Consider the following 12,381-nt stretch of genomic DNA (forward strand, 5'->3'; position numbering starts at 1 on the left):
TATAGATCCGAATAGACCTAGTACGGAATTGGATCGAGGAAAATAAAAAGTATCGGATTAGTAGCCTACAAACACGAATAAGTGTCGAGGTAAGTTCGTGTAACTAAATTGTGTACATTTATATGTTTGAATTGAATGTTGTATATATATGAATTGTGTAATTTCCATGTACATGAAATTGACTGCACATATGACAAAGCCCGATAAATATTAAGTCCGTTTGAATAAATGAAATTCGATGGGATACAGGGTTCCCGAATTAGTTGTGGTCCTGTATATGTTGCGAACACACCATAGCTCAAAAGAGCGTCCCGTTAACAGCCCTTTCGAGCTTCCCATTATATGGTTCTTGCGAGCTTCCCGATAATAGCTCTTCGGAGCATCCGTATCGGTTGTGATCCTGCATGTGTTGTGGACACATCACAGCTCTTATGAGCGTCCCGTTATATGGCTCTTCATAAGCTTTCCAATTAAAGGCTCTTTGTGAGCTTCCTGATATTTGATGAGCTCATCCTTGTGCTTATTATTCATATGAAATACATGACTAACATGATTAGTGAAGTTATGTGTCTTAGGCTTTTAGTCAAATTGCTTGGATACCATTTATATGTTTTTTTAAAGAAAATGAATGGTAAGTTAATTTCTCGTTATACAAACTTACTAAGTATGATATGCTTACTTTGTTTTATTTCCTCTGTTTTATAGTACTCGAAAGCTTGTAAAGGTTGGCAGCTGGTCAGAGCATCATCACATTATCCCTCAGCTCATTTTGGTATAACTAGAAAACTAATTTAAGTTATAATGGCATGTATAGGTTATTTAGCCAATGTTGGCATGATAATGTTTTGGTTGTAACTAGCCATTGGAATGGCTAATGTTAAACATATTTTTTTGTAATTATATAAGGCCTTATCATGCTTGATGTGTGTTGAAATGGTTGAATGGTGGAAGTTACATAAGTATGTTAAGGGTTGCATGAATTGGTAAAATATACTTATAAATTTATATGGCCAATTAGGTAGGATTGAATACTTGGAAATATGGGATGTTATGATATGTATTGAGCTTGAAATTGGCTTGAATTGAAGGTCTTATTGTGACTTGTAATGGTACAAAATTGGTTGGTTAGGTTGATGCCAAGCTGGGTGAGAAATGTGGTCTTGGAAATGGCCTATTTTTGTCAACACGGGCAGAGACACGGGCGTGTGTCCCTTACATCTTTAAAATTGAGAAAAAGAATGCCCAGATATTTTCACATGGACAGAGACACGAGCGTGTATCTTAGCCGTGTGTGACACACGACCTAGCACACGGGTGTGTGTTTTGGCCGTGTGACCCCTGCATCTAATTAATGTAAGTTAAATTGTTCACACGGCCTAGCACACGAGCATGTGGCTTGGCCGTGTAACCCAAGTCAGTAAGCAACCTAAAATGGACACGGGCTACAACACAGCCGTGTGACCCTATTTTGAATGCCCACACGGCCTGGCCACAGGAGCGTGTGTCCCCTGCACCTAGGAAAAATTTTAAAATTTTGTGAAAAATTCTCTGAGTTCCCGGTTTAGTCCCGACTTGTTTTAAATGCATATTTTGGGTCTCAATGGCTCATTTAAGGGGCAATATGATTGATTTTAGATATGAATAGTAAATTATATGAATTAATTATATTTGATCTGTAAACTCTGGTAATGCTCCATAACCCTGTTCCGGCGATAGATATGGGTTAGGGGTGTTACAGAACCCAATTGGCCTAGACCGTATGCCTCACACAGTCCAGCACACGGCCTACCACATCGCCTGATACGAGGCCGTGTGGCGTTGACAGTTTAGATTTTTGGCTTTCGCTGTTTTCTCGGGTTTTCGTTACACACTTGATCCGATTTCAATGTAAAAGCCACCATGAGACTCCCAGAATCTAAAATAATCATATAACACGTTCAAATCAGTAAGGATTATACAAAAACTAAATCAAATACTGCACAAAAATGCTCACATTCGGCTTCCAAAAATGTTAAAACACTTACGCACTAGTGAACGACAACAACCTGTCATTTAAGTGGTTGGAGGAGCACCAATTTCCTCTCGATCCTCTCTTGGCAACGCGTAAAAGAAACAATTAAAATTCTGATTCCACAACATAAATCCTAGAATACACAAATCCCGATGTTACGAGTAATCACAATATTATCTGATAATATAATTGTGAGAAACACAACCCTCGAATACGAATTCAGTAGCAAAAGAGCAAGAAAGCAAGAATGTTGATAGGACTTAAGATAAAACAAAATCAAAATACAATACCAAGAAAGAACGAATGCAATGGTAGCCCAATTTGAAAATGATCAGTAAAGAACAAAAGCCACGAAAAGAGAAGAAAATGGGAAAAAGAAAAGAAAAGAAAAGAACAGGATGCAATAGCAAGGATTGGAAGTGGCGGCGTGAAATCATGGAATAAGGGAACAAACGTGAAAAATGGGAGCAACCATTTTTGGGGAAAAAAACAAAATAAAATAATATCCCTTTTTGCTATTATTAAACTATTATTACTTTAAACTAAAATCAAATTCAACTACCCAGTAATCCCGAAATCCAATCCATATCCAAAGATTCTCTAAAGTTAAATTTTAACTCAACTTCTACATCATCATATAAAGAAATTAGCAAAAATGCTCATAGGGATTTAAACATATAATCTCAAGTATAAACCAAAGCATTTAACTGCTAGGCAGACCACTTAACTTTTGTTAAAATTTAACGAAACAAGTCATATATTCTGATATTGGGGCGTTGCAGATTTAAACTCTATACATTTTATCCTTTGAATTACATTAATTACTCTAATAACTCTAGTTTTGTTGTAGTGTTTCACTGAATCATCAATGCTTCAAATAGATAAATTTCTTTATAAATTTCACGAATCGAATCAATTCTTATGGATCAAATGTATTACATTTAATAAGTTGACTTCTATGATTGTGCGCAATATTCACAAGCTTTTAATATGAGGCCCGTGTGAAGGCCACACATAGCCTATAAACATGCAATCACCCTCCATAGTCCCTGGTCACTTCTCCCACAACGTCCATAACCACTTACTTCAACTCCACACTCTACTAATCTACGCTATGCACTTCTTCTTTCACCACCTTCTCTCAATCTACTTCAGGCATTATGTAACCGAAAGAGACTTGGGTGTAAAGTTATATTTGTTACATGGATAGCATTGATCGCCAAGGATTCTAAAACTAATTGTTTCTAAACTTGATCTCATTTGCAGCGTTCTTAAAAAATGTTCATTTTCGGCATGAACTGTTTCTTTTTCCGATTAGTGATAATATTCTGTTGTCCAACTGAATTAAGCATGTTCTCTGATTTTTAAAGCAGCAATGTACAACAAAGAAGTTTCAGCAGAAAACAATATTCCTTGGAGTTAGCTTGCTTGACAAATTCCTAAGCAAAGGATTCTTCAAAAGTAGAAGGAGCCTGTAGATCTTTGGAATAGTGTAACTTACATTGCCTACCAGAATAGGAGAAAATCACCCCTACAACAGGTGACAATTAGGATAGTTTCACTCTTCCTATGCACCTTCCTAGGTTCTGTCAATAGTTTCTTTTTTGGTGCTCTTTAAAAAACTTATGCACATAACTATACACGATATTATCACTAAACGCAAGGCAAATCACCAATTTGTCAACATTTTGCAGCTTAATTTGATCATTTTTCTCCTTAAAAATCAATAACGATCTGCATAATGTTTCGCATTCACTAATTTATATTCTAATTGTAAAGCCCAAAACCTGCCCGGGCCCAACAGTCCAATTACAAAAAAATATAAACCCAATTTAAACCAAAATAAATCAAAACCCTAGGGCCCAAATGGCCCAAAATCTAAAGTAATTTTTCAGCTAAATTTTAGCAGCAGAAAACCCTAGCCGCATGACTCACATCGCCATCGCCGCCTCCTACCGCTGCTCCTCTCGCCACCACCACTCGCCTATCAACGGCCTTCCACGCCTCGACACCAAAGAGAAAAAAAATAAATGCAAGGCAACAGAAGAATCCAACAAAATAAAGAGCAAAAAGACAAAGATTAGAAATCAATAGTTGTGTCTGACTATAAAAGCCAAAATGTTCTCGTTGTATTTTTTGGCCACACTAAGCAATCAAAAGCGAAGAAATTTGAAAAGGTTGATTAAAATCTTTTCTGTTTCCTATTTGTTTTCTCTTTTTATTTTTTTACAAATCCATTTGAAACAAAACTAGAATAGAAAAGCAAGAAAAAGCTTACAGGCGTCGTGGTCCCATCGTTGGAATCCCTTTCTCCGTCACCGGAACCGAGTTTCAGAGAGGGGATGAGGAAGACTTTCTTTTTCTTTCCCATTTTTTGTGGGCACGGGCTAAACACCTTTCTCTTTTTCCGTGTGACTTTGGCCACCGTCCTTGGTGGCGCCTTGATGGAGATGTGGCGACGACGACATGGGTTCCAAAGCTAGGCTTGGAGCCCTAACAGAGAAAAGGGAAGCCCCCTTTCATTTTATTTTTCTATTCTTTGTAACAAATGAAACAGCAAAGAAAAAAACTGTAGCTATTATAACAATCGCAAAACGGCGTCGTTTGAAAGGGAAGAGCTGCGCATTCATGCCCTAAAGGGGTAATTTATGCAATTGGCCCATTCCAAACTTTTTATATAAAATACTGACTTGCTTTTATAAATTATTTATTATTATTATTTATCTTTTTTATGATAAGATGTATTATATATGTCAAATCTTATAAACTGCTTTCTACTATCTCCTTTTAAATTGTCATTTTTATAATCTTTTTCAAGCATTTTCATTGAAATAATGATTACTGGATTGATAATATTCAAGCAGAAGGAGTTCTGTGTATTACTCTGAAAGCTTCTAAATAGTACAAAGACCTGAAACAGGGCTATTGTTTAGAACTAACCAACTTAAGGGTTAAAAGCATTGGAGAAAGAATAGTCTAAATTGCGACTATTCCTTTGAAGATACCAACTGAACAAGAAGGCATCAGTGGTAGAACTTTGAGGAACAGCGAGTAATGACAACCTAAGCATTAAAAAGGGATCATTCTCATGACGTTCCACATTCATACAAATATCATACATACACATCTAGTTAGGAGCATTTGATTCATTCTGATCATAACATCCTAAACACTAGGCATAAGTTGGTCCATAGAATGAATTTTACAGGTCGCGTTCCTCGGAGAACAGATCAATAAAGTTACCCATACCCCTGAGGTTACAGTGGGATGGATCAGAACCACAGATCTTATCTCCCTAAGTAGTAGTGGAGCAGATCGCCTGAAGTCTTATCTCCCTAAGCAGTAGTGGAGCAGATCGCATCAAGTCTTATCTCCCTAGCGGTGAGTGGAGCGAGGCAGAACCACGATCTTATCTCTCTAAGCAGTAGTGGAGCAAATCGCATCAAGTCTTATCTCCCTAAGCAGTAGTGGAGCAGACAGAACCACAGATCTTATCTCCCTAAGCTGTAGTGGAGCAGATCGCATCAAGTCTTATCTCCCTAAGCAGTAGTGGAGCAGACAGAACCACAGATCTTATCTCCCTAAGCAGTAGTGGAGCAGATCGCATCAAGTCTTATCTCCCTAAGCAATAGTGGAGCAAACGAAACCAACCTTATCTCCTTGAAGTAGCAGTGGAGCAGGCTGAAGATACCAATCTCATCCCCATGGAGTTGCAGCAGAGTGGATCGAAGCAACAAGGCGCAGTGGATTGGAGCAGTGCCAAGAAGTCAAGACTCGACGAGACCGGACAATTTTGGCCTTTCTTAAAAGTCTTTGCTTCATTCCCGTTGCACGACGATGAGCAAAGAGGGGCAGCTGTAAAGCCCAAAATATGCCCGGGCCCAACAGTCCAATTACAAAAAAAATATAAACCCAATTTAAACCCAAATAAATCAAAACCTTAGGGCCCAAATGGCCCAAAATCTAAAGCAATTTTTCAGCTAAATTTTAGCAGCAGAAAACCCTAGCCAGTATGACACACATCGCCATCGCCGCCTCCTCGCGCGCTCGCCGCCGCCACCACCACTCGCCTATCACGGCCTTCGACGCCTCGACACTGCAGAAAAAAATAAATGCAAGGCAGAAGAATCCGTGAAATAAATAGCAAAAAAGAGAATAGAAATCAATAGTTGTAATCTGACTATAAAAGCCAAAATGTTCTCGTTGTATTTTTTGGCCGACACTAAGCAATTAAAAGCGTAATGAAATTTGAAAAGGTTGATTAAAAATCTTTTACTGTTTCCTATTTGTTTTTCTCTTTTTTATTTTTTATTACAAATCCTTTTGGACGAAAACTAGAATAGAAAAGCAAGAAAAAGCTTACCTGGGCGTCACGGTCCCATCATCGGAATCCCTTTCTCTGTCGCCGGAGCCGAGTTTCACAGAGGGGATGAGGAAGACTTTCTTTTTCTTTCCCATTTTTTGTGGGCACGGGCTAAACACCTTTCTCTTTTTCCGTGTGACTTCGGCCACCATCCTTGGTGGCACCGTAGTGGAGATGTGGCGGACGACGGTGGGGTTCCAAAGCTAGGCTTGGAGCCCTAGCAGAGAAAAGGGAAGCCCTCTTTCATTTTATTTTTTTGTTCTTTGTAACAAATGAAACAGCAAAGAAAAAAAATGTAGCTATTATAACAATGGCAAAAAGACGTCGTTTGAAAGGGAAGAGCTGCGCATTCATGCCCTAAAGGGGTAATTTATGCAATTGGTCCCTTTTCTTCGACACCTTAATGCAATATGGTCTTTTTTTAAAATTCGGTTGCATTATTCTTCATGCGTTTCATTTTAGTCCATGCTGGGACTCAATGCATGAGGGTTGGGGATATTTTCCCAATCAGTCCCTCATATTTAAAGCTTGTCCCACTTGGACCCTTAATACCTCTTATTTATTTATGGTTTTAACCCACTGATTCTAGCCCGATTCCAATTTCATCCTTGGTTCTGTAAATATTTATTTTTGATTTTTTCTTTTAAATTGTTTTTGTCTATTATCATTAGTTTTTCTTATTTGTCTTAATTTCATCTTTATTTGTTTTTTTTATCGTATAGCTATATTTTTCTTTTCTTTTCTTTTTCTATATATATTATTTCATTAAACAGTTTTATTATTATCATTGTTTTTTTTACTTTACGTTTTATTTATATTAAACATTTTTGTTTATATATAACGTTTTAAGTTTCCTTTCCTATATTACATTCCAAACTTTTATATAAAATACTGACTTGCTTTTATAAATTATTTATTATTATTATTTATCTTTTTATGATAAGATGTATTATATATGTCAAATCTTATAAACTGCTTTCTACTATCTCCTTTTAAATTGTCATTTTATCTTTATTTGAACTCATTTTATGTATTATTTAGTTAAAGTTGTTTTATTATTTAAAATTGTTTTATATATCTTTTAAATGCAACTTATTTATTTAAAAATGTTTTATTTGTTTTTCGTTTCAAAGATTTTCCTTTTCCTTCCTATTACCTATTTCGTACTTTTATATATATACATTATTTGCTTTATCTTTTATATATATATATATATATATATATATATATATATATATATCTTTTTATTTTATTTTTAAATTTTTTATATATTATTAACCTTAAAATTCTTGTTTTGCATTATCTATTTTAAACTCATCATTATCATTTTTTTACATTTTATTTAATTTTAATTTGCTTCATACATTCTAAATTATTGTTTAATTTATTGGTCTTTATTTATCGATGTTTGAATTTGAATGATGAATGTTGTAAAATTATTGTCTTTGTGTTTAATTTAATTTGCTTATTCGTTTTCATATCATTGGCATTCACTTGCATGATATTGTATTCGTATATTATTGTCCCGTGTGCGCTATGTATTTTAATTCATGTCATTGTATCGCGGATGTTTCAACGTTTTCGTTCGATATAATCCGTTTTGTTTTACTCCCAAACAAAATAAATGCACATCTCTAAGTGTTGTACTCGCGACTATTCAAAAAGATTTTCTAAATAAGGCAATATTTCGCGTTTGGAAATTCGAGAAAACGTACCCTAACGTGCTGGGTTTCGATTTCTCGTTCGACCAAATAGCCAAATATCCTTTTAAGATTTTCTAAATAAGGCAATATTTTGCGTTTGGAAATTCGAGAAAACGTGCCCTAACGTGCTGGGTTTCGATTTCTCGTTCGACTAAATAGCCAAATATCCTCTTAAAACTTCAAAGCAAGGTTTCGTTAAACTATAAGGTGATCTTGGTTTCGATGGTTTAAAGGATCGTGTCCTAACGTGCTGGATGTGATATTCCTTCGGAACAAGAGAATCTTATATTTCAATTCATGTTATTAGAGTTTCTTTTAAGGATCGTATTTTTAAAACTCTTCAAAGTTTTCAATTTTCGACACTAAGACACTAAGTAATCAATTAGGTACCAATTTTGGGCGTATCGAGGGTGCTAATCCTTTCTCGTGCGTAACCGACTCCCGAACCCATTTTTCTGAATTTCGTAGACCAAAATCGTTGTTTTAATAAAAATTAAATCGTTTATTAAAAACAACCACTCTTCGAGGTGACCCGATCACACCTCATCGAAAAAATATTAGTGGCGACTCCCGTTTTCGTTTTCGTTTTCAAAATCCAAGTCGACCCCGTTTTATAAAAAAAAATGGTGTCAACACTAATATAAAATCTATGTCATTAGTCTTATCTATTTTGGCAGATTCCACGAGCATTTGCTTGGAAGGTCAGGTCACAGGTGGTAGAGATATCCATACAGCCTGATCAAACCACTGGTTACAGGTAAGCTATCCATACTTGGAACATCATTCTTTGTAAACCTATTATTGAAGAAAATCTGTTGTAAGCTGTCATAATTGTTGTTGAAGCTCGGGACTCAACTGTCATAATTAGGATTTTGTTTTTTCTTTATCTCATGCCCATCTGACAATTCGAAGAGTCCAATGGTCTCATATTTCCAACAATTTCCTACCAACCAGACAGAGAAAACCCACATTTCTTTTCAATTCCAACCAAGCAAAGGGCCACATTTACCAGAAACATTTTTAAAAAAAAATGAAATGAACTTGCCGACATTTGAACGATTGTAGAAAGAATTCGGAACAAAAAGATGTGCAAAGAAACCAAGAATATCAATGGAACAATGTCAGAAAACTGGATTGAATTTTGAGAGGTAGAGAAAGGTTGGGGGCTCATTTCTTAGAAGCGCGTTGAATCTTCTATTCACTTTTTGTTTTTTATTTTTAACTTGCACCTGTAAAAAACTAGACAGCATCTTTTTTGTGTTTTCCTTCTTTCTTGCACTAAAAACTTTTTTTAGAAAAATAATATTTAGAAAGTGGATTTGATATTTAAAAATTATTTTACTGAAATTATTTTCTTTTTTGTTGGTAATTTTTGAAATTTGTTTTCAATAAAACAAATATAGCAAAAATTAAATTTATTACAAAATATTATAAAAATATTTTATTTTACCAGTCAAAATTTATTTTATAATAAGGAATATCCCATATAGACTTAATAGATAATAATTCAAACTTGATTTGAAGTTAAATATCATATACATATATATTTAATATAACAAGGTACATATGATTACCTTTGCTATAAGTGGTGAATCTTATTTTTATATTTTTATTTTTAAAAATAATTAAATAAATATTTTGTTTATATAGGTTAAATTTAATGGATAAATTAGTTATTTTTCAAATTTCGGTATTTAACTAATCATTTATCTTAAACATGAAAATATTTAAAAAATTTCAAAAATATGAAAAGATAATAAACCTAAAAGCTTTAAAAATCATTTTGTGTTGTAAATTTATGTTCAAATATTAAATATTTTTCAATATTCTTTTATAAATCTTAAGTAATTTTTATAATTTATTAATTAAATATTTTTAAGAGATGCACGAGTTAGCAAATTTTTTTAATTTAGAAAAATTATATATATAATTTTATATATTCTCTTTATAGTTATATAAAAATTATAATAAAAATAAAATGTTAATATGTAAATTAAAAAATTATATTTTTATATATAAAGCAAAAGATACTTTCTTTTACTATGGAATTTGTTATGAAAATTTAACATAAAAACTTATATAATTTTTAACTATTATATCTTGAAATTTTAAATTATAATGATATTTTTTTAAAAATAATGATAATAAATTATTTATCTTTATAAATGTCATGTCAACATTGATAATTTGATAAATTAGAAATTAATAAATATAAATGTACATCAACAAAATTAAAAAAAGTAATCTATTTAAAACAAATAAAGTAAATAATAATAATATTGTAAAAATAATTTATTGTGACTCATTATTAATATTTTGACATCAAGAATTACAATGTTCTATGTAAATAAATGTGTTCACATTACAATTTTTGACACATAATATTCTTCATTTTAAGTATTTATTCACTTTTGATAAAATTTTCTTTTACTCATTACCTTTTAAATTATTTATCACCTAATTTAATTTTAATATTTAGGTTAATGTTTAAAATTCAAAATAAAACATAATATAATATTTATCATAAAGATAAATAATATTTATCTTAATATTTAACTTATTTTTAACATAAATTTATTGGTACAAAAGCAAAACTCAAAAAATTAGCTAATTACACTCTTCCCACGAGCACTTAATATATAATGATAATTTTTATAACCTATTTGTAAATATAACATTTAGTTTAATTAATAACCAAATAATATATTAAAACTTAATATATTATGATACATTTTATACTTAAAATATAATAATTTAGAATCTAATTACACCCTACCACCAGCATTCAATATATAAATATAAATTTTATAACTGGTTTTGTTACAATTGTTACAGACCAATTTGTAAATAATTTAATATACAATTTTAAAATGTTAAACAATATTTACACAATAGTAAAAAAATTAATACTATACAATATTAAAATGTAATGTTTAAATAATATACAATATAGAATATTTTATATTGTTTTTAAAATACAATATTTCATACTATTTATAAAAATAGACATTTTAAAAAAATTAAAAATAAATTTAATGTATTATATCGACACATATAACTGATATATGCGTGCATCATATAGGATATATATTGAATTTAAGTAGGATTTAATCAAATATTCATATATATATATGACTAAAATATTCACATTTTATATCATAAAACATTTATTGGTAATATGTCTAAATTATAATGTATATTTATTATAATACATTCATATAAATTTTTTAAAAATATTAAGAATATTACTTAAAATTTAAATTTATTATTAAGGTTAAAACTTATTATTTAAATAAAATTATAAAATTAGGTGATTTTATTAAAATAATTAATTTTATTAATTATTTATTATATTGAATAATATTTAAAATTATAATACTTGAGATTAATATTTCAATATTTTTAAATATTTTAATTTTCTAAATACCGTAAAAATTAAAACTAAATTTTATTATTAATATAACACTATTTGATTTTATTCAAGCTATTTTTATATAAAATTAAGTTACTCATAAAAAAATTGTTTAATATTTTTAAAGTGGAAGTCATTTTCCAAAAAAAAGCTTATTTTCATTTTGGGAGAATATTTAATGTCTTGTAGGTGCATAAGTTCTTGCACCATCGATGAATAATAACTTGACACTTCATCATTAAATAAAACAAAAATCGTGAAGGACTTATAAATAAATACTAATAACTTTATCTAAACCTAAATAAATAATAATTAATTATAAATAAAAGTTAAAACTCTAAACCCTTAAACCCAAGGTTCTAAATATGAGATTTATTAATATTTATTTATAATAGTTAGGATTAATGTTTAATTATGTGTAAATAAAATTATTAGTGTTTATTTATAAGTTTTCTATATTTTTATTTAATATAATGATGATGTATTTTGTTATTATTTATTGATGGTGTACATCAAATATTATTTCTTTCATTTATCAATAAAACTTTTTAAAAATAACCTCTGTAGCAACAAAACATAGTTTCTAAATCCTAAAGTCTGAGTAGGTTCAGTTTAATTTGGATATAATGCAGTTCTACATTTTAAAATTTTAGATTAAAGAAAAAACCAAACACATACTTGCAGTTGCCTATCATTCCAAAACCCCAATATTTGAATTACCAAAACATGCAGGGAATGCAATCCACGCCCAGTGCAGACGACGATAAATACATTTTTAATTATTAACCAAATATTAACTTAATTAAAAATAAATATTTAAATTCTTTTATTTTATAAAATAACGAAGATGTTTTTATTTTATGTATTTATATTAAAATATTATAATTCTAAA

This window comes from Gossypium raimondii, chromosome 3 (genome assembly GCF_025698545.1).
Source record: "Gossypium raimondii isolate GPD5lz chromosome 3, ASM2569854v1, whole genome shotgun sequence".
Lineage (NCBI taxonomy): Eukaryota > Viridiplantae > Streptophyta > Magnoliopsida > Malvales > Malvaceae > Gossypium > Gossypium raimondii.